A 27,206-nucleotide genomic window follows, 5' to 3' on the forward strand; every position below is an offset into this window, starting at 1 on the left:
CACTCTTCCATCATGGAGCTGAAGAGGTTTTTATAAGCTCAATTTGATTAGGGTTTAGGAGAAAAACTCTTTCATAGATTAATTGTAAATATCATCTGCACACATTTGAAGCCAACTCCACTACCACGATTTTGTCCAATTTCACATAAACAAAAAAAGAGTGTCAATACAGAATTCCAGAGTAAACCAATCATAAATAATTTTAAAAACCACACTAAACTTATTTCCTGGGAATCAAACAAAACAAAAGGATTTATCCTAGGCTTTATCAAACCTGTCAATCTACATAAAACCCCAATTTGCATAACCACCCAAACACTTCATTCATCTCAATGAATCATTTTCTCTACACTCAAATGAAACAAAATTATAAATTTCTCAACACTAAAACATATGAGATATGATCAAATATTACCTGTTTGACTTTTCACATCACAATTTGAACAAACATATCCAAGAAATGAGAATGAAAATCTGTGATACATAAATGTCATGGGACCAAAGCGAGAGAGAGATGATGGCAGGTTTGGCTGAATAAGTGGAGGTGGTGGGCGGATGGAAATGGTGGTGATGTGACATTGTGCCATAAGTCTTTGGAGCATGTGTTGTATTTCCAAAAGCTGAATGTTAGAAACACAAAAGGCTGAAGATATAATGACAAATTCTTGGTAAATCATCCTAGTCGTTCCCTCATCATGTTAAATAATCTGAGTTGTTCTAACCAATTGTGTTAGACATTTAAAAAAAAGAAAAAAAACTATGTTGCTTTATTATATAGACATATGTGTGTGTAGATATTAGATTAACAAACTACCTAGATTAAGTCAGTGAAGAAATGTGTGCGTCTGCCAGCTATGCAACTAATGATTAGCTTACATGTTAACTAAAAAACAAACAAACTAATGAAGTGGCTTACCAAACTATGTTTCCTTCTCTTCTTGGGGAGAAATCATTAAAACTACTTGAAAATTGAGGTAATAGGTACTCATCTAACAATTGTCTATAAGAAAATGTTGCTTCATTATGCAGATCGAGAATGAAAGTACAATATCTTGGTTTTCATTATTTTTTACCCAAAAAATGAACGTATTTGTAGTTGTAAGATTTGTGAATAAATTCTTAACCGTTGATAAATCATCATCACTGTGTGCAATTTGATGCAATCTAGCATGAACTTAAGTGCATTTTGTGTTGCACGCAACAAACTCAAGAAAAAAAAACTATTTATAACTAAATCCACTCAAACATGAATGATATTAAATATGAAAAAAATTAATTGTATCATCTTTAAGCCCATATTAATTGTACCAAGAACTGAAGTTATCAGTGTAGACATTTAAGCATTGATACATGCCATCATCATGTAGACCAGAGATAACTTAAGGGTAAAACGATTGTACATTATTTATTGCAATCACTTTCATGCAGAAAGTACAATCTTTTTAAACTTGTTAATAGGTGCCTTCGGACACACATTAACAAAATCCCTAATTTAATGATCCAAACATTTAGCATTAATCACACCATCAGACATTTAATCATTGATGATCAGATAATTTAACGAGACAAACTTATAAACAATAAAACTAACTAAAACTAACAAACATATGTCATGAATAAGTTTGGTTGGTATGAGTTTACAATAGAAGGCTTAGTTGTGTAAATTTCCAAGAGATATCTATTACAAGACTTTTCTAAAGAGAAAAATCGGATTAATAATAAATTAAGACTGTGCTTACAATATAGGGCTTAAAAACTATACAATTTAATTATGTGGGGTTGATGACTAATGTGTTTGAGTGGGTTTTGGTGTAAATATTTTTTTACAAGTTTGGGGTCCTGAGAAATATTTGTTACACAAAATGCATTCAAGTCCATGCAAGATTGCATCAAACGACATAAAAAAATGTTTTAGGCTTTAAAAATGTGTGAAACTTCCAATCTTAAGCATCTATCTAGTATACCCTTCATTGAACAGATCAAAATCTATATAAAGAAGTGAAGGTTATAAATTTCAAGCAGAAACTTATTTTGCAAGGCAATATAGTGTTGATTTGTCATGGTGAGCTATTCCCACTCCACTTTTGTCCAAATACACTCCATTTTTGTCATTATTATAATTTTAACGTAATATAAACATAAAAAAACAGAGTACATTTGTACAATATGAGAGGGAATAGCACCACCATTTATCAATTGTTAAGAATTTATTCACTTGAACAAACAAACCTTACTATAAGTACTAACAAATGCCCATTTTTTTTTGGAGAAAGTGTGTTTGGTTTCAATTTTCTGAAAATTGAGTTTTTTGTTTTTTGTTTTTTTTAGTGAATATTTTTAAAATTTTAAGCAGTTTTATTTATTTATTTATTTATTTATTTATTATTATACTTTTTTAGATGCACTTTATTTAGATGTATCTAAATAGTTATATATTTGTGAAAAAATATTTTAAAAAAATCATAAATACACAAAAAAATATGAAAAATGTACTGAAGCTATGTTTGGTTTTGGCTTTTTGGCTAAAAAAGCACAAAAGACAAAATTAGCTACATAAGCCAATAAGACAAAATGTCAAATCCAAACTATAATCATTACACTTTTTTTCTCACAAAAGTCAAAAAAGTCAAAAATAAAAACCAAACAAGACTAAAAAAACAGTTTAAAATAGCCAAAAAGTCAAAAAGTCAGGCTGTATTGAATTTTCATATATATATATATATATATATTCTTTTGTATTTTTGGTATTTAGTAAAATTTTAAAGTATTTTTTTTCAAAATATATACTTTTTAAGTGTGTTTATGTTAGGTGTGTCTAAAAATTAAAAAAACTGCTTAAAATATTAAAAAAATTCAGTGAAAACAAAAAAAATACGAAAAAAGAAAATGTATAATTTTTTGAAAAGTGAATCTTTGAAATAGAAACCAAACAGAGTAATATTACTTTCTTAAGAAGCAGAGGAACGTGACGTGACACCAATATGGCACGAACAAGATGGCGAAACAAAAATGGCATGAACAATCAGACACTAGGCCTTGTTTGGTTTGCTTTTGAGAGAGTAGTTTTGGAGAAAATTTTTCAAAATTTTGTTTGATTTTTAGTGATTTGGAAAAAAAATTTCCAAATCACTTTGTCTCTCCTACACATCAATCAATTACTTTTTCTCTTTCCTCTCTCCTTCTCAATCACTTTTTCTCTCACATACATCTACTCAACTACAACAAAATATTAAATCATCCTAAACTCCTATACTCCAAAACTATTTCCAAAATATACAACCAAACAAACAAAAAAAATTTCTAAACTCTCTCTCCAAAGTTTTTTTAAAAATTTATCTCCCAAAATTAAACTAAACACACAATTTTCAAAAATAAAATGCACTACAATACATATTGATAAATGTATCATCCAAAGTTAATAAAAATATGGAACATAACACAAATTTTTGTAGTTTAAAGGACATAGATTAATAGTAAAAATTTATATTCTTTTCCTTTTTTTTTTTTTTTAAAACTTGCAATGACTTTAATATATGTTTAACCAATAAAAAATACTAATAACAGCCATGTTTGGAGATGTGTCTTAGAGCATCTCCAACTCTTCACTACTTTTTTCACTAAATTTTTAAAAACTTTCACTACTTTTGACATCATAGTTTGTCAAGATTAAATTAGCAGTTGTCACTCCATTTTTCTTAATTTTCTAGATAAATTAAACCCATCCACAGCAAGAAGAGCTATGCTCATGGGCTGTGTACAGACAAAGATACAAATATGATTAATTGTTGATTAAAAAAAAAAAAAAGAACAATATGTTTAATGTATTGATGTTAAGGATTTTCTTGCTAAAAAATATACATTCACAGATTGCATTAATGTGGGTATTGGAGGAGCTAAATTGTCAACAAGAAGTCTAAACAAGATAATGAATGTAAGATTAATTGGAGATTCTATCCCAAATAACTATTTTGTATGGAAGTTCAAAAATAGATTAGCAAATTCTTGTACCTGACCAAATCCTTATACTTGACAATGTTGGAAAATTTATAAATTTATAAAAAGGTAGTTGTGAATTGAAATAGACTCCATTTTGAATGAAAGGGTGTAACATTTCATGGTGTCTTTTTGTTTTAAAAGAAGGGTCTCCATTTTGAATGAAATGGTGCAAACCTTTTCATGGTGTCTCTTTATTTTAAAGGAAGGGGTATGTCCCTTCTTCATACCTTTTCTATTCAATTTGAATAGGTGCCAACAAAGCCTATATAAAGGCAGCCCCATTCCAATTTTGAGGATTCCGAAAATTCATTTTCCTTGCCTTCATTTTGCTCTCTTGCGTCCTTTATTCTTCATATTATTTTAGGGTAATCAAAGAGAGTATAGATCGTAGGTTTGGTTCGCTGAACAAATTTATTTGAAGTGCTTCTATAAATTTGTGAAGATCATTGTATCCTGGGAGATAGACGCCATTCAACCGTAAGCACCATAGCGGGGCGAATCTGTCTTAAGGACAGAGTGTCACACACTCGACTTGGTCTTAATTTTAATTCGGTTCGATAAATAAATCCGGTATGTTATTTATTTATTTTGTTTGAATTTATTTTCAAGTTATTTTATTTTACACAGAAGTTTGTTCCAACATTCTTAAGACAGATTCGAATTATTCTGTTTACAGAATTTTTCGTTTGTTTTCTTTTTTCATTCTTCGTAAATAATTTCGGAAGAAAATTATTTTCTGTGAATTTACAAAATAATATTCTGGTTGGAAAAACAAATAGTGATTATATGCTATTTGACAGATAGTAGTAATATACTGTCTCTTTTCTTTGACAACAACTAGTAGTACGATATTGATGTCATTAATAATTCAGAATATATTTTTTGTGGAATTTTGTCAGAAAACTAATTTTGGTTTTTAGAATTTATTTTCTGAGTTTTCTTTAATTAGAATTATGTTTCAGTATTTTAATTATTGAAGTGTTACTGAAATTAATTTTCTGTGTGGAATTAATTTGGTTAAATAAAATTTTATTTTATTTCCAAATTAATTGAAAAATAAAAGTTATACTTTTTATTTCTTTTATTTTACAGAATTTAATTTCTTGTGTGGAATTAATTTGGTTAAATAAAATTTTATTTTATTTCCAAATTAATTGAAAAATAAAAGTTATAATTTTTATTTCTTTTATTTTTACAGAATTTACTTTCTGTGTGGAATTAATTTGTTTAAATAAATTTTATTTTATTTTCAAATTAATTGGAAAATAAAAGTTACATTCTTGTTTCTTTTATTTTTGCAGAATTTAATTCTGTGAATTTGGTTTAATTTTCTGTGTAGTATAAATTCTAATTATAATTTTGTTTTATATATTAGAATTGATGGCTACTGAAATGAATGCCCAAACAAGTACTACTGTGGTGGCTGCAATGATGCCAACCCCCTCTCCTGTTGTAACAGTACCGGTAAATCATGGTGAAAAGCCAGAAAAGTTCTTAAGAACAGACTTTAAAAGATGGCAACAGAAAATGTTATTCTATCTTACAACTCTGAACCTGGCTCGTTTTCTCCGTGAAGATGCTCCTATCCTGAAAGAGGATGAAACCGACCGGCAAGTGGTTGCTGCGGTTGATGCTTGGAAACATGTCGATTTCCTTTGCCGGAATTACGTCTTGAGCGGACTTGACAACACATTATACAATGTCTATAGTCCAATCAAAACAGCAAAGGAACTTTGGGAATCGTTGGAGAAAAAGTACAAAACGGAAGATGCCGGCTCAAAGAAATTTGTGGTTGGCAGATTCCTGGATTTTGTAATGGTTGATTCAAAAACTGTGATCAGCCAAGCTCAAAATGTCCAACTCATTCTGCATGACATTCACGCAGAAGGTACGTCTCTCAGTGAATCCTTTCAAGTTGCAGCCTTAATTGAAAAATTACCAAAAGGTTGGAAGGAATTCAAGAACTACCTCAAACATAAGCGCAAAGAAATTTCTATGGACGAGTTAATTGTGCGTTTGAGGATTGAGGAGGACAACCGCAATTCTAAAAAACGGGCTGGTAAGCTTCCTATGGAGTCTAAGGCAAATGTGGTGGAACATGCTTCAAAAACCAAAAAACGAAAATTTTCTGGAGAAAGTTCATCACAAGGCTCTAAAGGGGGGAAAATAAAAAGTACAAGTTTAATAGCAAATGTTACATCTGTGACAAAGAGGGACATCGGGCCAAAGATTGCCGCAGCAAAGGCAAAAGCAAAAGAAGAACAAGCAAGAAGCCTGCTCAAGCCCACATGATTGAAGTGGACAATATTTCCAATGGTATAGATGATATCAATCTTTCTACAGTTGTTTCTGAGGCAAATCTTGTCGGAAATCCTAAAGAATGGTGGGTGGACACTGGTGCTACTCGCCATATTTGTGCCGATAAAAAGATGTTCACATCTTATTCTTCAGTGGACAATGGTGAACAACTTTTTATGGGCAACTCATTAACTTCCAAAGTTGAAGGACAAGGAAAGATTATACTCAAGATGACATCTGGAAAGGAACTCACTCTTAACAATGTGCTGCATGTACCGGACATTCGCAAGAATCTTGTTTCCGGATCTTTGTTGAGTAAGAATGGGTTTAGGCTAGTTTTTTAAAGTGACAAGTTTGTACTTACCAAAAACGGGATGTATGTAGGAAAATGTTACATGTCTGATGGCCTTTTCAAGTTAAATGTAATAACCGTTGTACCCTCAGTTATTAATAATACTACATCTTCTTCTTACTTGCTTGAGTCTTCAGATTTATGGCATGGTAGACTAGGACATGTTAATTATGGATGTTTGCGTAGATTAATTAATATGGAATGTTTACCTAAATTTAACATTGTTTCAAATCATAAATGTGAAGTTTGCGTTGAGGCAAAATTATCTAAAACTCCTTTTCATTCAATTGAAAGAAGTACGGAACCACTTGAATTAATTCATAGTGACATTTGTGATTTTAAATCAATTCAAACTAGAGGTGGGAAAAAGTATTTTATCACTTTTATAGATGACTATACTAGATATAGTTATGTTTATTTAATTCGAACCAAGGATGAAGCTTTGGAAACTTTCATTCAATATAAGAATGAAGTTGAAAATCAACTTGGTAAGAAAATCAAGAAACTTAGAAGTGATAGAGGTGGTGAATATGAATCACCTTTTGGTGAGTTTTGTAAAGAACATGGAATAATTCATCAAACCACCGCTCCTTACTCACCTCAGCAAAATGGAATTGCTGAAAGGAAAAATAGGACTTTAAAAGAAATGATGAATGCCATGTTAATAAGTTCTGGATTACCTCAGAACTTGTGGGGGGAAGCAATACTTTCTGCTAATTATATTTTAAATAAAGTACCCCGAAAGAAAATAAATCAAACACCTTATGAATTGTGGCATGAAAGAGTATCATCCTACAAATACTTAAAAGTGTGGGGGTGTTTGGCTAAAGTGGCTATTCCTAGTCCTAAAAAGACTAAGATAGGTCCTAAGACCATTGATTGCATTTTCATTGGTTATGCCAAAAATAGTAGTGCATATCGGTTTTTTATTCATAAGTCAGAACATTCCGAAATGCATGTAAATACTATTATTGAATCTCGGAATGCATCTTTCTTTGAACATGTATTTCCAAAGAAGACTGGACAAGAGACTAGTACTAATAAAAGATCTTTTGATGCTATTACTAGTCAGGATCAAGAACATGATCAAGAACAAGAGTTAGATCAAAATGAAGAAGAGGAACCTAGGCGAAGTAAACGTGCTAGAACCTCAAAATCTTTTGGTCCAGATTTTCTAACATATATGGTAGAAAATGAGCCTTTAACTTTTAAAGAGGCTATGTCCAGTCCTGAAGCTCCTTTATGGAAAGAAGCTGTCAACAGTGAAGTTGAATCCATCTTGCAAAATCACACTTGGGAATTAGTGGACTTGCCACCTGGTTGTAAACCTCTTGGGTACAAGTGGATTTTCAAAAGAAAATTGAAAGCGGATGGATCAATAGATAAATACAAGGCAAGACTTGTAGTCAAAGGTTTTAGACAAAAAGAAGGTCTAGATTACTTTGACACATACTCACCGGTTACTAGAATCACATCCATTAGAATGCTAATTGCCATTGCATCTCTATATAATCTAGAAATTCATCAAATGGATGTTAAAACCGCTTTCTTAAATGGTGAGTTAAATGAAGAAATTTACATGGAACAACCAGAAGGGTTTTCTGTTCCAGGGAAAGAAAAGAAAGTGTGTAAATTGGTTAAATCATTATATGGTTTAAAACAAGCGCCAAAGCAATGGCATGAGAAATTTGACAAGGCAATGATGTCAAATGGATTTAAAATTAATGAGTGTGACAAATGTGTTTATATTAAAAACACAGATAAAGGTTATGTCATTGTATGTCTTTATGTAGATGATATGCTCATCATAGGTAGTAATAATGATATGATTAAAACTACCAAGAAAATGTTGAATAAACATTTTGACATGAAGGACATAGGCATTGCTGATGTAATTCTTGGTATGAAAATTACCAAAACATCAGAAGGATATGCTTTGTCACAATCTCATTACATTGAGAAAATACTTGACAAATTCAGCAAAGATGATGATCATCTTGCTAGAACTCCTGTAGATGTTAATTTGTATCTTTCTAAAAATGTACAGGAAAGTATTTCTCAATTAAAGTATGCCCAAATTATTGGAAGCTTAATGTACTTGATGAACTACACCCGCCCAGATATAGCTTATGCAGTAAGTAAATTAAGTAGATATACGAGTAATCCGGGAGTAGAACACTGGAAAGCAATGATAAGGGTTCTAAGATATCTTCGATTTACTCGTAACATTGGGCTTAACTATACTAGATACCCAGTAGTACTTGAAGGATACTGTGATGCAAATTGGATATCGGATACTAGAGACTCGAAGTCCACCAGTGGGTATGTCTTTACTCTTGGTGGGGCGGCTGTATCTTGGAAATCTTCCAAACAGACTTGTATTGCTAGGTCTACTATGGAATATGAATTCATAGCTTTAGACAAAGCAGGGGAAGAGGCAGAATGGCTTCGCTACTTCCTTGAAGATATTCCAATATGGCCAAAACCGGTGCCTGCTATATGCATACATTGTGATAGTCAATCAGCAATTGGTAGAGCACAGAGTCATATGTATAACGGTAAGTCACGACACATTCGTCGTCGACATAACACCGTACGACCACTACTCTCTAATGGAATTATTTCCATAGAATATGTTAAGTCTAAAGACAACATAGCGGATCCACTAACCAAAGGGTTAGCAAGAGAGTTAGTTGAGAATTCATCGAGGGGAATGGGACTAAAGCCTATTAAATAAGAGTTACCACAACGGCAACCCAACCTAGTTGACTGAAGATCCCAAGATCTAGGTTCAAAGGGACAACCGAGTTGTGATTGACTCAGAAGGATCACTGTGGAGTCCAACTCCTACCCATTTCTATGATAAAATAAGTGATGTCTGCAGCGTTTGAGGTTAAGTAAAATTTTAATGATTCTTATATCTAGGTAAACCTAGTGGAGTATGGCAGGATACTTTTCATAAGAATCACCTATGTGAGTGTGAACTGGGCCGGTTCTATAAGATTTGTGAAGGGCTACAAGTCTTTAGAGCACTCATGAAGACTAGGTTGTTCAGGGCCAAAATGAACACAATAGTGAGAACTAAACTGTGTCTGGGGATAATCTGTGTGAGTTCTATTGTCTTGGTTTACACAAACGACTGAACAGTTCAAGACATCATGTTCACTGATTAGCTAGTAAATCCAATAGTGTCTCACAAGGGAAGGTTCAAAGCCAAAAGCTACCTATCCTTTGCAGAATATTTCCAATTTCTGTACTCTCTGTATTTACATCATGTTATTGCATTTTCTCTCTGTCAATTTCATTCATGTGGGGGATTGTTGGAAAATTTATAAATTTATAAAAAGGTAGTTGTGAATTGAAATAGACTCCATTTTGAATGAAAGGGTGTAACCTTTCATGGTGTCTTTTTGTTTTAAAAGAAGGGTCTCCATTTTGAATGAAAGGGTGCAAACCTTTTCATGGTGTCTCTTTATTTTAAAAGAAGGGGTATGTCCTTTCTTCATACCTTTTCTATTCAATTTGAATAGGTGCCAACAAAGCCTATATAAAGGCAGCCCCATTCCAATTTTGAGGATTCCGAAAATTCATTTTCCTTGTCTTCATTTTGCTCTCTTGCGTCCTTTATTCTTCATATTATTTTAGGGTAATCAAAGAGAGTATAGATTGCAGGTTTGGTTCGCTAAACAAATTTATTTGAAGTGCTTCTATAAATTTGTGAAGATCATTGTATCCTGGGAGATAGACGCCATTCAACCGTAAGCACCGTAGCGGGGCGAATCTGTCTTAAGGACAGAGTGTCACACACTCGACTTGGTCTTAATTTTAATTCGGTTCGATAAATAAATCTGGTATGTTATTTATTTATTTTGTTTGAATTTATTTTCAAGTTATTTTATTTTACACAGAAGTTTGTTCCAACAGACAAAGCATCAGCTTTGGTCCCGCCAACTCCCAAACCAGCAACACCTAATCCACCTATCATAGTTCTGTGTGAATCTGTTCCGATGACAGTATCATGGTAAAACATGTTGCCGGTGTTAAACACCAATTTAAGGTATTCCAAGTTCACCTACAAATCGATCTTTCAAGTTTCAGTTGCTTGACATGGCCATCCAGAAATTGCAAATGTCACACAAAGAAACTTTGTACCCATTAAAAATCGTGTTCATTATTTAAAGAGAATGTACACTTTCTTAAACATGTTTTAATGTCTAAACCAAGCATAGGTATGTGCTCATGAAACACAAAAGAATGTTAATACTTGTTGGACATTCTCGGGACCAAGAGATTTTGGTTTATAAAAATGGGTTAGGCTTCTCTCATGTTCACATCTCAACATGAGAGAATTTGAGGGGCCTGTGGAGCCCACCACAGGTCTAATTTCGATAATCTGAACCGTTCACTTTTTAAGACTTGTTAAGTAGAATATTCATGCAAAAAAAATCAAGATGATCGGGCATCGATAGCTATATGTTGGAATCAAATTTGTATTACAAAAAATAGATGGTTATTCTTGAAATTATATTTGTCGTCTATTTTTTTAAAACAAATATTATTCAAACATATAGCTATCGATGTCCGATCATCTTTTTTTTTTTTGCATGAATATTCTACTCAACAAATTCAAAAAAGTGAACGGTTCGGATCACTAAAATCGGATCTAAAATGGGCCAACCAAGGCCAAATGATCTCCCAAGTTGAGATGACAACTTGAGAGAAGCCAAACTCTATAAAACAATATCGTTGACAAAAATAACAGCAAGGCAAAGATACAATGTTTGTTTTGAGAAAATCTCCAACATAAAAAAGACAAATATTTCTTATTTTCTACCCTAATCAATCATAACCACATCTTACATTTCATGAAGCTGGTTGAAAGGATTGTTTTATGTTGTCTCTCTTTTCCTTCTCTCTAGCACCAATGCAGATCAAAGCTGAAACTGAAAATAAATCCACCTTTGAGCTTTCCCTGTGAAGTTAATTCAAAAATAACATTAGTAATTTGTGTGGGTAGAGATGATTCTATACAAATGTGAACATCTTCACAAGTAGTTTTTTCAATAGTTCATTTTCAAAATAAATATTTTACCAAAAAGAGTAACCAACCTCCTCTACAAAGCAATTCTCAACAACCATGCCCGAAATTTGATTCTTCTTGTAGTAAGGATTTGTGGTAAAGCTTCTTCTGACATATTATAATAAATAAGTGCATTGAGAAGTTGAATACAAAAATTATACTTTTCTCTTCCTTCCCTCTATTTTCTTTATCCATCTAATGAACGGGGAGCGTAAATATCTCATAAAACAAAACAGATTCCGTAAACAAAATCACATCGAGTTTCTTTTCAATTTTTTTTTTCTTTTCCAACAACGCTCTCTTCCCTGTCCATTGTTGTTCATAAATCTAATATTTAACAACTGGTGACTTTACTTTATGCTAAGAGCACGAAATAATTTTGATGACATCCTCCATGCCCAAATTATGACCTAATCTCTTCATTACACTTCTTTTTCTTTTTCCTTTTTTAACAACATAAAAAATAAACCCTTTTTTCCTTGCACCAAAACTCCCATTCTACCAAACCAAACAGATTTGGATTTGGTTGAGAAAATGACCAATTTATGCCTCATCCCCCTCCAAATCTCTTCTCCAAAGGGTCTATTTAACTTCCTCCTCTTATGGTTTAGGGTACTATGAGAAGAACTTGGACAAGACCCAACTGTTGTGCCATCAGTTTTGGCTCAAACATGCAGCATCAAGCACACCAATGGGGCTTTGAGGCACAGATGGAACTGAACCACTTGGACCCTTCATGGACCCACTTGCCAATGATGACTCATTGAACAGTTTAACAAACTTGATCATTCTCTCCTGCATAACACAAACAAAAGAAAAGGGGGGGGGGGGGGGGGAATGCATATGTTAATTGAAAAAAAATTGTGGGCATTTAAAACACAAATGATTTGATTAAAAAGGCAAAATCATGATTCATATCACCAACTTTACCTTTTCCACATGTTGAATGAGAAAAGAAATTGCTTTCTCAGTGCCACAGTTTGAGTTTCTCTTGCAACAGATATTGTCACTGCTGCTGCAACCTCAGAATGCATGAACTCCAAGAAGTCAATCTCTGCATTGAATTCCCACCCACTATCATTGGTCAATCTGGAAATGATTGTACATTCTTTATAAATTGTACAACTATTTAAAGTTTCATCATTCAACAGTGAGTGAGAATTTACCTTTTATTAAGCTCAATATGAGTTGGGTTGATTTAAATACTGAAGACCTTAGCAACACTATACCAGCGTTGATCTTTCGAAGCAAATTGTCTATGAAAGAGAATGGGGTGACTGCTTGCTTTCTCCACTTCAATGTGCTCAAGACCAGAAGCTCCATTTTCTGTATGGTTCTATCTTCAAACACAAATTTAGACTCACCCACCTGTCACGTTCCTCATTATGATTAGAACAATTGGATCTACAAACAATAACAAAAGACGCATGAAGATTCATTGAATATTTTTTCTTTTACCTGCTAGTCTAGACATAAAGGGACCTCAGTGTCCTCCGTTTTAGCTGCAAGAGACAAACAAGCCACAGCCAACAACTGCATCATCCAAGCTTTGCCCTTCTGCAAGCACCCCAACAATGCAATCACCAATGTTACTAAACAAATACAATTGAAATTAAAATCACCAAGGTTGTGTGCTCATTCAAATTCTTGATCCACACACAGCCTAAATGACTTGAAAAAGGACAAGGATCAACAGAATTTGACCATGAACTTACAGGTAATTCATAGGCTGAAAGGAATCTATCCAAGTAGCTAACAGACAAGTAAGCACAAAGAGGTCCAAAATTGAAATGGTCATGAACCCGTTGGATCAAGAAGACTATTAACATTTTATCAACTGCCAAGGAGAACACAGAAAGGATGTCACTACCAAATCCCCTCCAAAAAATTATAATATTATTATTAATAAATTGAAATGAAGTTCTTAGCACAAAAGGGGATAAAATAGAGGAAAGGTAAATCCAATTTTAGCCAGCTATAAAAAGGCATACAAATACAATTAACATAATCTGCACCAGCTAACTCAAAACCAAAAAAAGAGAAGAATCCCAATTCAGGTTATGTATGTGTGAAAGCAATAAAAAGAAGCAAAAACTCCAATCTACTCCATCAAACACCTCATAGTTAATGATAGCCCCAACATTTAATTCAAAAACAACGAGAAGAGAAACTAAACATCATAAAAACAACACCCCAAAAATTCTATATAAAACAAATAAATAAATAAAATGAAAATCCAAAAAACCCAAGTCATTGATATCATCAAAAACATATAGGAAAACAAATACCCATAAAAAAAAAGGGAAAAGAAAAGAAGAAAAAGAAGAAAAGAAGCCCATTAAAGAAGGCTCATGAACCAACCTTTCCAATCTAATCAACAGCCTCTTTTCTAGCCCCCAAATCCAAGTCCCCATCCCTCAATCTGTTCAAGTAACCACTGTTAATGCTCGAATTCCTTTTTGACCATCAAAGCCAAGCACATATTTTAGAGAAAAATTAAAAAAATAAAGGTTCAGGTTTATTGGAAATTTATATATATATATATATATTTACATATTCTTTGGCATTACATCTTTCGTAATCCAATGAAGGCAAACAGAGTATAAGGTTTCATGTCGATTTTGTTGTTCTTTGCTCTCTGATGACTTCATTACTCTAATGTGATTCTCTCCGATTATGGAAGGTGGCATTGTGCACTGTGGTGTGTTGGTTTAAGTTTTTTGTGTATGTTGCTATGATAAGCTTAAATTGAACACCAGTATGTTCACATCTTAAGTCTATTCAAAGTATAATTAGAACAAGAAGTAGTTATAATGGGTAGCTCAATGACACAGGAAATTTATACAATTGATTTTTATTGCTCTCAAGGGCATATTGTCAAACAGATGTTGCGTAAGGTCTATCAATGCATAGACAATCAGCTACACAACAAAGAATCATACACAGCAACCAGTAGCAGATTATACCAGACCAAAAACCGCAAAAGAACAGAGACTACAAAAATAAAAGAAAATGCAAAGCAACAGATTGTACGTGTAACGCCCTCAAAATTAACCCATTATATATCATTGACATGCATTATTTAAAGAAGACAATTTATTAATTCATTCATCAGAGTATTACTAAATAAAGCATTACATGTAACATCGAATAAAATGCCCTACAGGCTTACATCTTTCCAAGCCAACACTTGGATACAAAAATATGAGTTCTAACTCAATACAAGAAAAGCCCTAGGCTTGAATGTTTACATGTACTAATAATTAAAGACAATTAACTAAAGGTAGTCTTCTTCAAGCCAAAAGCCAAACCCTCCCAAGCTAAGTCCTTGGAGGTAGTTTATCGCCTGAACCTGAAAATGATGTTCCCATAAAGGGTGAGCCACAGCCCAGTAGAAATATACTAAACCACATATAAGCAATGAATAAAGCAATAGCATTCAACAGATGGTCAACCAAAATAATCAATTACTTCATTTTACAGTCTCATGACACTATTGCCAAAGATACGTTTTACTTTCCAATTTTATCAATATGGCTCAGAACCTGGCCAAACTTACAACAGTGAATCACATATATCATATTCACATCCTTCCATTAACAACAACAAATGAGACTCAAGCTCATATCAAATACTTCATACTTCCAGATTGATACACATTTTAGTGCTGTATCAATAAAACACTTCTATATAAATAAGCACACATAAAAGTGATGCTAATGGAGTCCATCCCCTATCTCCTCCCAAACAAAATCCGGTTTAGAGGTCCATCCCCTATCTTCCCCTAAACCGTGGAGTACATCCCCTATCTCCTCCCACACACAAAACAATGTATGCAAATGCAATGCTCAATCAATACACGTATTTTCTGTATCAATGCCATAGTCAAAATTAATGATTTAACCAATGTGATTAGTTTCAGTTATTCCTAATCCACATGCAATGTCTACAACAATCACGACTATCCTCCACCGATAGCCCAAAACAGTTATTTCTAAACTGAAAATAACTATGTAAACAATTCAATAGACAAATGATACCAATCACCCAATTACGCCATTTAATCAATAAATTCCATGAATTTAACCCTCCTTTCCCAATTCCATGAATTACTTATACAAATTAATTCAATAATACAACTAGGGTTTTTCCCAAAATTTACCAAAGTATTCCCAACATGTCAAAATACCAAAACTTAGAACAAAACCTATAGAATGGAGTAGGAAATCCCTACCTCGAAGAAAACAACACAAATGGTGAAGATAAAGATGAGTGCCCAAATACCAAAGTGCTCCAAATCGCCAAATGTCCAGATTAAATGGAAGCCCTCGACTCCCTCAATCTTTTTAATGAAGGATCTAGGGTAGAAACACACCCTAGGTGGATCAAATCTAAGAGAAAAGGTGAGTAGGGAGAGAGAGAAGTCGAACCTAGGGTTTGGGATCAAAAAGAAGATGAAAAGGACTGATCAAAACCCGCTGCTGAAAATATATACTGGACAGGCTCGCTCGAGCGAAGACTTGGTCGCTCGAGCGACCAGACACAGAGAAACTATGCTCGAGCCAAGGAAACCTTGCTCGAGCCAACAACCCAAAAGCTTGCTCGAGCGAAAGAAAGCTCGATCGAGCGAAGAACTCAAACCCTCAGGTCTGTAACCAGACACACGCTCGAGCGAAGGAACTATAGCTCGAGCGAAGGATGAACTAACTCGCTCGAGCGAAGAAAAGCTCGCTCGAGCCAAGAATGCAAGGCTACAGGTCCAAACCAGACGCAAACTCTCGCTCGAGCAACCAAACCCCGGCTCGAGCGAAGAACCAAAAACAACATCTCGCTCGAGCGACAAACTCCTCGCTCGAGCGAAGATCCAAAATACTGGACAACAACACTTGATTTCTAAACCCAACCAACCTGAAACAAACCTGCCCAACACATCCTATAATTCCAAATGAGAAAATAAGGGACAACAACAACCATTATACAATGACAGAATCTACGGAACCTATGTCCGGACACAATAGTCAAATGGGAAAAGACCGGGGTCGCTATAGTACGAGTCCAAAGAGAAAATTACCCCGGTATAGGTTTTGGAAAATTACTCCGATGATTTCCTCATAGTTAGAGCAATGGGGGATGATTTGAATACCACACATCCATAGCTATCGTAGCAATTCTTATGCGAGCGGTACACCCAACAAATGAAGGTTCAAGGAAGAGAAATCTGTTGGAAAATTTGAATTTAAATTTACTCTAAGGGTTGTGTCTATTGAGATGGAAGGGTGTGCCCTTTTGAAGGGTCACAACCTTTCTGAAGAGTCACATAGAAGTCTATATATTCCATCTCCCTCACTTCAATTTATAAAGAGAATTGTCATTTTCTTCTTCACTTTGCATTTATTCTTCATATTTCTTGAGTCTAATTTTCTTATAAAGAGAGTACATACACAGCGAAGTTCGCTAGGCTTGCAATAGTAGTGCTGCTAGTGCAAGACATTGATCGTTGTATCCTGGGAGATAGACGTCCATTGAATCCTAAGCACCGGTGGGAGGACGAATCTGTCTTCAGGAAAGAGTGTCACACACTCGACTCGATCAGGTTTTATCAATTCATGTACTGCAAGTTTTGTTACGTTATTTTGTCAATTTATTTCAGTTTTGGTTTTGTTCAAAAACCGTTTACATATTTTTAATTTATATTTTCCATATGGTTTGGTACTATTTTTTCTAACAATCTTAAGACAGAATATGGTCCTGTTTATGGTTTTTGAGAAAATATAATTATTTGTTTTTGTATGTGTTTGGATACTTATACTGTGCAATTATTTTATATAGATTTGATTCTTGATTTAATCTTCGGACACCAAAGAATTCTTTGGGATTTTGAAATGCTTATACTAATTGAAGGTTTTAATTGAGAGATACCTGTATGCATGAGAATATCAGTATTTATATATGATCAAGATCATATGGTGATACACTGGATTATAATTCTTTTAAGTGGTTATTACTTATAGTTGCTGGCAGTTACTAATAGAAATTCAAATTATAAAGGCACCACTTCAAGTTGTAAGACATGTTTTCAGAACTTGAAAAATTCTGAAAATTCAGACTAAGGGTTGTGTTCTCTCATAAAGAAAACTCTTTTGAGTGGGGGCATTTATCACCTTAAAGAAAGTGTCCGCAACATGCCTCAAAGTATATGAGCATTAACACAAAATATTTAGTCACACTCTGTTCTTGCTTACTTTTTTGCTCTTTGCTACGTTTCGGTTTCATAGTCTCTGGCCTTTTTCCGTGTTGGGATCACCAAATTATACTGTGCATTTCACGGATCTGATATTTCGTATCTGAGAGAGAACTAAATTTCTTTGTCTCTGCTATTTTGAACCGAATTTAGAGAATGCGAAGTGTTAGAATATAATATGTAAAGTGTTTAATAATTATGTTTTCTTCTTTCGGTGTGTGTTAATTAGTATCCTATGTGTATCACCTTTCCTCTCTATAAATGAGAGTGTTGTAAATCATATCAATAATAACATTCATCAATACAATTTATTCTCTCCTTCTCTCTCTATCAATTTATCTTACATGGTATCAGAGCTATAAGATTTAGGCCTATATTTCTTTCTCGCCGGCGGGCAGTCGGCCGGCAATCTTGCCTTCGCTGCCCGCTGGTGTTTTCTACACATACTCACTTGACGATCTGCGTTGATTCATGATCAGACAGTCCAATTTTGTTGCGGCCCAGTTTCTCTCTCTACATCTCACTCTCACTCCTCTCCAGCCATGACTGCCTGATAAAACCATGCATTCAAACTTGGCTCTCGCTCTCTCTCGGCAGTTTGATTGAAAAAAAAAAAAAAAAAAAAAAGAAGATACACACACACTTCAACTCTTTTTCTCTTTTTCTCGGTGCATGGCAAGAGAAGGAATATAGAACATGTTTTTGGGGTAAGAAATCAACAAACCCATCTCTGGCTCTCTTGATCCTACCCACCAACTTAGCCACTTCTCTCACCACCACCTGTCCAACCCAAATGCTGATTGATATCCATTCTTTTCTCCACCGCTGCTGCGCCGGCGACAAACACTCACACCACCACATGTTTTTGGGGTTCTCTGATTTTGGCCCCTCTTCTCCCTCGGTCTCCACACCTCATTAGACAATTGTCTCATCATCACTCTTCTCATCCTGAGCGTGTGCTCGCGACCAACCAGCTCGCGCGCCTTACGTCCGTCACCTGCAACCTTACCACTGCTTCCAGTTGTGACGGACCAATGCCGACCATGTCGCCTATGCAACGCGGCGTCGGTCTACCCAGCAGTTTTGCCGATTTGAGGCCTGCCTTCTATTTCCACCGCCAACCTCGGCATTTGCTCATTCTGGCGCCTCTCGTGTTGTTCTGCTCTCCATCCCCTTGTCTTCATTCGATTGGCTTCATCTTCTCTATAGCCCCAGATCTATGAATGAACTATTTATATATATATATATATACGTGGGTGTTTTTGATTTTCACTCAACTAATTCCAATCCTTTCACTGTTGATTTTTGGACTTCAAGATCTAGTCTTCAATGGCTGATTCATCTTTATTTTAAGCTCCACAGGCTGTTAAAGCTCCAAAGCACTCTCTTCCGTCTCCAATGGACACCCTGGCCTTCCATCATTTTCTTCCACCAAACACCCACCTTTATTTTAATATTTCCAACCATTTATTTTAATCTTCCCCTTCCTCGCTGGAAACCTCATTCCCCACTGATTTTATATTTTATTTTATTTTATCCCATTCCCCCACATTATTTCCTTTTTCACCTCCACATGATTATTATTTTCAAAAAAAAAAAAAACAAAAAAAAAAACAAAAAAACAAAAAAAAAACCAACAGAAGCTCAGTTGGTGAGTCCCTTTTCACTCACATGTTTCCCACTCTCTCCTCTTTGATTTCCAATACATTATTATTATTTACTTATTTATTTTTTTTATTTATTTACTTTTCCATTCCATGATCCACCATCCGCCAACTTTTGTCCCCCTCTTTTCCTTTCTTTTTATTTTAATATTGCCCACCCACTCTTCTTTTATTTAAACACAAACCCACTCTTATCTTTTTTTTTTATTCCATTCTCCCAATACACCCAGCCTCCTCTGATTTTTACTTTCTTTATTATATATATATATATATATATATATATATATGTTTATATATTATCCTACCATACCAGGCCTCAGACATCACCTCTGATTTTTCATATCTTTATTTTATTTCCTTCTACACACAAACCAAAACAACCACAAAAAAAAAAAAAAAAAAAAGCACAAAACAAAACACAAATTCCACACCACCTCACTGATTTTTCTGCTCCAACAACCTTGTACCATTCTTGCCATCCAGCTTGCACAACACCCTTGTTTTATTCCTATCTGTTTTGCTCCACTTTATCAATCCCTTTGTTTCAACCTCAAATAGGTTTCTATCTTCACACCTATTTGAGTTTGAGGGGGGGTTATACATATATCATGGTGAGCATGGTTACACACCATGCGAACCACCCAAGCCACCCCATGGCGCACTCCCTAAGTCGCCCCCTTGGTGCACCACCACAATCTTCTACATCGGTCCGGCATGACCCCGTAAACTGTCCCGACATTGATTCCGGTCAGCTTCTACATCGGTCCGGCATGACCCCGTAAACTGTCCCGACATTGATTCCGGTCAGCTTCTACATCGGTCCGGCATGACCCCATAAACTGTCCTGACATTGATTCTGGTCAGCTTCTACATCGGTCCGGCATGACCCCGTAAACTGTCCCGACATTGATTCCGGTCAGCTTCTACAACGGTCCAGCATGACCTCGTAAATTGTCCAGACATTATCTGTTACAACGGTCTGACACGACCATACAGTGTCTCTTATCCTATTTTATTTTCATGTTTTGTTACTCTCTCCAAACTCAAGTTGGTTGGTTCCTATCCTCCTTGAGTTTGAGGGGGGCTGTTAGAATATAATATGTAAAGTGTTTAATAATTATGTTTTCTTCTTTCGGTGTGTGTTAATTAGTATCCTATGTTAATTGCAATATGATGAAGATGATTGATGACGAGAAGAAAGGGACGCCGTTGAGGCTAAATTGGGAGATGAATGTGCATGTGTTTGGCCTGTTCAATGAGAACATGAAGCCAGGGTCGACATCGGAGAGGAATTTTGGGTTGTTCATGGCGGATGGTACGCCGGCATGTTCACTCGGACTCGACAGAGGTCCAACTACGAGTTTCAGAACGCTGACTCGGTGATTGGGTCAACTGCTTCTTTGTATCTCTCTCCGCTTTCTCTCTCTAAAAGTATCTCTCGAAGTATATTCCCATCAATGGCAACAACACCATAGAGCCCGAAATTTTCTATCATACCTCTTTGTTTATTGAATATTGTGTAATTCGGTTAGTGATCTTTTTGGTTACCGAGAAACTGAGGAGCAGAGAGAGAAAAAAAAAATACTGGAAAAACTCAAGTTCTGAAGAAAATGAGGGACTGAGTGTGTGATTGAATCACAACGTTGGAACTTGAAGAATTGATTTTTGTTCTGATATAATTTCATTTGGTTTCTCAGCAGCCAAGCATTCAATCTCCCTTGCAAAACAATTAATCCGCTGACATGTCCACTTCACACTAGTGTAGTTCGTTCCATAATAAAGAACGAGTTCATGAAGTATCATGTAAATTTAGACATGGTCATCAGAAATAGGGATGGAGTCTCTACTACTGATGATAGTTGTGGACCACTTATTGTTGCAATTGAAGAATCTAGCATCTGTGGTGATTTTCGAATTATCAAACCACCTCTGCTTCTGGAAAGCCAAGTCATGTTTAATAGTGCAAGGGTCAATTTATGTGTATGGAAATGGATGTATGGAGTGATTCTTGAAACTTCTGGTATACAACAAAATGTGCTTAAAGAGAATCTTCCCAAATGCTCGTGCACTTAGTGCCATCTTATTGGGCCTTTCTGAGAAAGGGACATTATTAGAGGCGAGAAATTTTATTTTTTATTTTTTTTGATCCTTTGACAAGGGGTGACTTGATGGAGGATATTATTTTGTATAATATCATGATTTTTCGGTATGCAAAACTTGGTAAAATTGGAGAGTCTGTACAGTTATACAAACAAATAATTGAAAAAGGGATTACTCCAAGTATAGTCACTTTCAATTCTCTTATTTATGGTTTCGGCAAATGCAGAAAGCTAGCTGAGGCTAGAACATGGTTGGATACCATCAAGGCACATGGATTGGTGCCAAGTGCTGTAACATACACCACACTTATGAATGCATTATGTGAAGAGGGCAACTTATGTGGCATGTTCGAAGTGCTCAATGAGATGGAAACAGGCATTATTTTTGGTTTGTGATCTCTTGAAGTTGAGACAATATAGAGTATATGTTATATACTTGGTAAATTTTCTGAATAATAAATTAGCATTTCTAATTTTTGTAATTTGTATTTGAATAGAAATTTTATATTTGATTGGTCAATCTATGATTCAAAACAAATACAATCACAATTTAATTGGAAGTAGTTTGAGGCATCTTTTGTGTTGATTATTATTTTTTAATAATCAATTGAAAGTAATTTTTAAAGCAACTTTAAATTTTGTGAGATAGGATGTCTTCTATCTTTATTTCACTTGTGTGGTAGACTTGGTTAACCATGAATCATGTTCTTAATGTGAGAGTTTATCTTTTGAATTAAAAGAGATAATTCCATATATATATATATATATATATATTATGAGTTATTATTTGTGACTGCGTCACTTGTTTGGAAATGAATCATGTTGTTTGTGCTAATTTATGTATTATCACAAATGTGGGGGAGAGAGATTAATAGGAAAATTATGCAATACGATTGACTTGTTAATTTTGTCTATGTCTACATATGTTATAGAGTTGACAATTAATATCAATTTGGTCTGTGGTTTATTATTAATGGATGTCAATTATTTATCAAAGTGTTGATAAAAATGTGAATTCCATTATGTGTTTTGATATAAGAGGAATTCTAACTTTTCTTTGGATTAATGACTGTGAAATTGGTGCAGTGACCGATAACTCCGTAATGAAATATTATATGAGTTAAAATATTTTATGGGTGAAAGACGCTTTGGTAATTGTCTAGTCATCAATACTGGATAAGATAAATAAGATGTAAATGTAATTATATAGTGATATTTATATTCCATGTTGAGATTAGAATTAAGGGTTGCAGTAATCAAAAAGAAATTAATTATGGCTAAAGAAATGTTATTTGACAAAGTGTTGTGGCCACAACCGGTTTTAGTCATTTCTTCTTTGTACTGTAAAAGCAAGTTATGATGTCTAATTATTTTTAGACAAATTAGTATTGTGATTATATTCATAAAGCAATTTACATCTTGTTATTTAGTTCAAACACGCCAATTAATGATATATTCTGATTTATCTCAGAATTGTGGGGGTGTATTAATATTTTTTGTAATTATACATCAGCAAGAGAAATTAAGTTTTCTTAGAATGCTTAAAATCAGGGGTGCAACTTGGGCGGCGGGCTCAACCCAAGCCCAGCCCGAATTTTTTTAGGTGGACAAAATATTTTCAAATTCGGTACGGGCTTGGGCAAAAATTCAGAAGCCCGAATTAAATTTGGGCGGGCTTGGGCAAAGACGTCAAACAACCCGAGCAACCCGAAGCCCGAATTATATATATATATATATAGATATATAAAAATATTAAATATACATATAAATTATTAGCCATTACATGATATTAAAGTAATTTATATTATTAAATCATATTGAATATATATTATATATACAAATAGCATAAAATCTTTTTTTTTTCTTTTAATTTTCACTCATAAATTGTAAGGACTAGTATAGTGGCATCTCTCTTACATTATATAAATTATTTATTTTGTTGGTATTAATGATTTTCTATAAATAAAAAAAATGTAAATAGAGTCAAATTTTAATAATTTAATAATGTAGCTGCAAAAAACAAAAAAAAAAAAAACCTAAAATTCATTTACAACTCGGGCAATTCGGGCAACTCGGGTTTAACTCGGGTCGGGCTTGGGCAGACAATGTTGGGTTACAATTCGGGTGAATTTATTGATGATATATTGATTTACTAGATGAATAGGGTGTTCAAATAATTTCTAGATGAATTTATTGTTGTCTTTATTGATGATATATTGATTTACTCTAAAAGCAAGGAAGAACATTAGAATCATTTGAGAACTGCCTTATAGATTCTGAAGGAAAAGAAGTTATATGAAAAATTTTCCAAATGTGAGTTTTGGCTGGACATCGTAGCCTGTCTACGCCATGTAATCAACAAGGATAGCATATCAGTAGACCCACAAAAAATTGAAGCTATTGTGGACTGGCCTAAACCGCCGAATGTGCCAGAAGTTAGAAGTTTTCTAGGACTTGTAGGTTATTATCGCAAATATGTGAAAGACTTTTCAAAGCTTGCTATGTCATTAACGCAGTTAACCCAGAAAAGTGTACCGTTTGATTGGAATGACCAACGAGAGTCAGCCTTTCAAGAACTGAAAACTAGACTAGTAGCTGCACCGATTTTGACTTTGCCTAATCGTACTGATGGGTTTCAGATTTACAGTGATGCATCCTACAAAGGTTTGGGTTGTGTATTAATGCAAAATGGAAAGGTAATTGCTTATGCTTCTCGACAACTCCGACCACATGAAAAGAATTAACCGACTCATGATCTTGAATTAGCAGCTGTGGTGTTTGCTTTGAAAATTTGACTATTTGTATAGTGTGACTTATGAAGTGTACACAGACCACAAAAGTCTCAAATATTTCTTCACCCAAAAAGAATTGAACATGAGACAGAGAAGATGGTTAGAGTTGATCAAAGACTATGATTTGCAGATTATGTATCATCCGGGAAAAGCTAATACTGTGGCAGATGCCTTGAGCTGAAAGTCAGTGGGAATTTTGTCATGTTTACTCACCAATCAGAAAGAATTACTACATGACTTGGAAAAGAATGAGATTGAGATTGTATTACGAGAACAAGCTGAAAATCGTAGCCGCTATCTCCACCCAGCTTGCAATCATTGAAGAAATTAAGGAGAAGCAACTGCAAGATGAATTTTTGAAAAGGATTGTGGATGAGATGGTCTCAAAACCAAGGCCAGGATTTATATTGGCAAATGATGTGTTGAAATTTCAGAACATACTTTATGTGTCGGATTGTTTTGATTTGAGAAAGCGTGTTATGACTAAAGCTCATAATTTTAAATTTGCTATGCACCTAGGGACTACAAAGATGTATTATGATTTGAAACAGAATTTCTAGTGGCTGGGAATGAAAAAGTGTAATGCAGATTTTGTGGCTAGATGTTTACACTGCCAACAAGTTAAAGCTGAGCATCAACGACCCGCTGGATTACTTCAGCCGCTCCCAATATCGGAATAGAAGTGGGAACATATCGCGATGGACTTTATTGTTTGACTACCTCGCTCTTCTCGAGGTATGGATTCTATCTGAGTCATTGTTGATCGTTTAACTAAGTCTACCAATTTTCTGTTTGTCAAATCTTTGGATAATGTGGATAAGTTGGCTAATTTGTATGTTAATGAGATTATGAAATTACATGGAGTTCCAGTGTCCATAGTGTCTGACAGAGACCCCAAGTTTACTTTGAGATTTTGGCAGAGCTTGCAACAAGCTTTGGAGACTGAATTAAAATTAAGCAGTGCTTATCACCCACATACAGATAGCTAGTCGGAACGGACCATTCAAATATTGAAGGACTTGTTACGGATGTGTGTGTTAGACTTTCAAGGCAATTGGGAGACTCACCTTCCTCTGGCCGAATTTGTGTATAATAATAGCTACCATTCAAGTATTGATATGGCCCCATATGAAGCTTTGTATGGTAAGAAATGTCGTTCTCTGATCTGTTGGGCCGAGATAGGTGACAGACCTTTATTGGGACCGAAACTGGTACAAGAACCAACTGAAAATATGAAATTGATTCGGCAAAGACTGAAAACTGCACAAAGCTGCCAGAAGAGCTATGCTGATGTCCGAAGATAAGACAGGGAATATTAAGTCAGGGATCACGTATTTATCAAAGTGACTTCAATGAAAGGCCAGACACGGTTTGGCGTGAAAGGAAAATTGGCACCAAGATATGTTGGACCCTATGAAATCCTTGAGAAGATTAATTCAATGACTTATTAGGTAGCTTTACCACCAGTCATGGAACACATGCACAATGTATTTCATATCTCTATGCTTCGGGATTATTTGAGAGATCCACTACATGTAATTGAGCCGACTCATGTACTTCTCAAAGATGATTATACATACGAGGAGAGGCCAATACAAATTGTGAATCGCCGAGTCAAAAGATTAAGAAACAAGGAAATTCCGTTAGTGAAGATTGATTGGAAGAATCATGGAGGAACCTATGCAACTTGGGAGACAGAAGAAGACATGATGAGAAGATACCCTGAGTTGTTTCCTTTGAATCTGGTGTTCTTCCAAAATGAAACTAACTTGAGTTTAGAGGACCAAACTCTTTAAGGGGGGAAGACTGTAACAACCCTAACCCATGATTAACGTTAATCCATGCTTAATTATGCTTAATAAGTAATTCAAATGAAATGTTGCATCATATGTTGCCTTTAACGTAGAAAGATTTGTTCATGTTTCCGTTTCGGTTTGCGAATTGAAGGCCTTATCGGCATCTGATTATGAAATTAACTTGATTTATGTGTTATTTGGAATTTTTAGAATTTTATGGTAGGTTTAATTGAAATTTGATTCAGAATGAATTAAATTAGACTAGTTAATGTCAATTTGGTTAGCTTAAGGTAAGTTTAATTTATTTGCCTAATTAAGCCTATAAAAGACTTATACCCCACTTGAATCACTTTTCCTTCATCATTTTTGAGCTCAACATAATGTGAGAGAGAAAAAAGGAGCTAGCGATTGAGATCAAAGAGGAAGAATAAGTAATTAGGTTGGATTTAGCTTGGAATTGAGGAATCGACTTGGAGGCTCAAAGACATAGCAACTTAGAACTCAATTAAGGATCTTAGGTGAGTAATTGATTCCTAATCTTTATATTTAAGTTGTTATGAAGAGAATTCAAGACGTTTTTGGTGGCTAAGTAAGAGAATTAAGTTAGAATCAAGGGAATATAAGTCATACTATGCATGCATGTGCATTTCATGGGGTTTTGATGTTGTGTACAAAAGAATTCTTCCATGTGTGTACTAATCCTAGTTTGGTTTTAAGAATTCATCACATTTTCTACCAATTTGCCTTAATTGATCATGTTTTGGAGAGTTTAAGTTCATAACAATTCATGCATGTCATATTCATATTATATTCTTAAGTTTCAAGTTGAACTTTGAACCATTGGCAAGCTTTTGGGCCTTGATTTCATGAAATAATCTTTAATTCTCT

The 27,206-nt window shown here is 34.6% G+C and overlaps 1 pseudogene across 1 annotated transcript; it reads right to left on the reverse strand.

The window, feature by feature from the left end:
* Positions 1 to 10,575: 10,575 nt before the first annotated feature.
* On the reverse strand, positions 10,576 to 14,377 carry LOC114322781 (cyclin-D3-1-like; annotated as a pseudogene). Its single transcript, XR_014356347.1, has 9 exons — positions 14,280 to 14,377; positions 14,106 to 14,181; positions 13,442 to 13,660; positions 13,185 to 13,283; positions 12,893 to 13,094; positions 12,657 to 12,780; positions 11,756 to 12,471; positions 11,507 to 11,618; positions 10,576 to 10,718 (listed from the first exon to the last, which is right to left on the reverse strand). The product of XR_014356347.1 is annotated as a cyclin-D3-1-like (transcript).
* Positions 14,378 to 27,206: the final 12,829 nt, after the last annotated feature.

Source organism: Camellia sinensis, chromosome 15 (assembly GCF_055761805.1).
Source record: "Camellia sinensis isolate YWXY chromosome 15, ASM5576180v1, whole genome shotgun sequence".
NCBI lineage: Eukaryota > Viridiplantae > Streptophyta > Magnoliopsida > Ericales > Theaceae > Camellia > Camellia sinensis.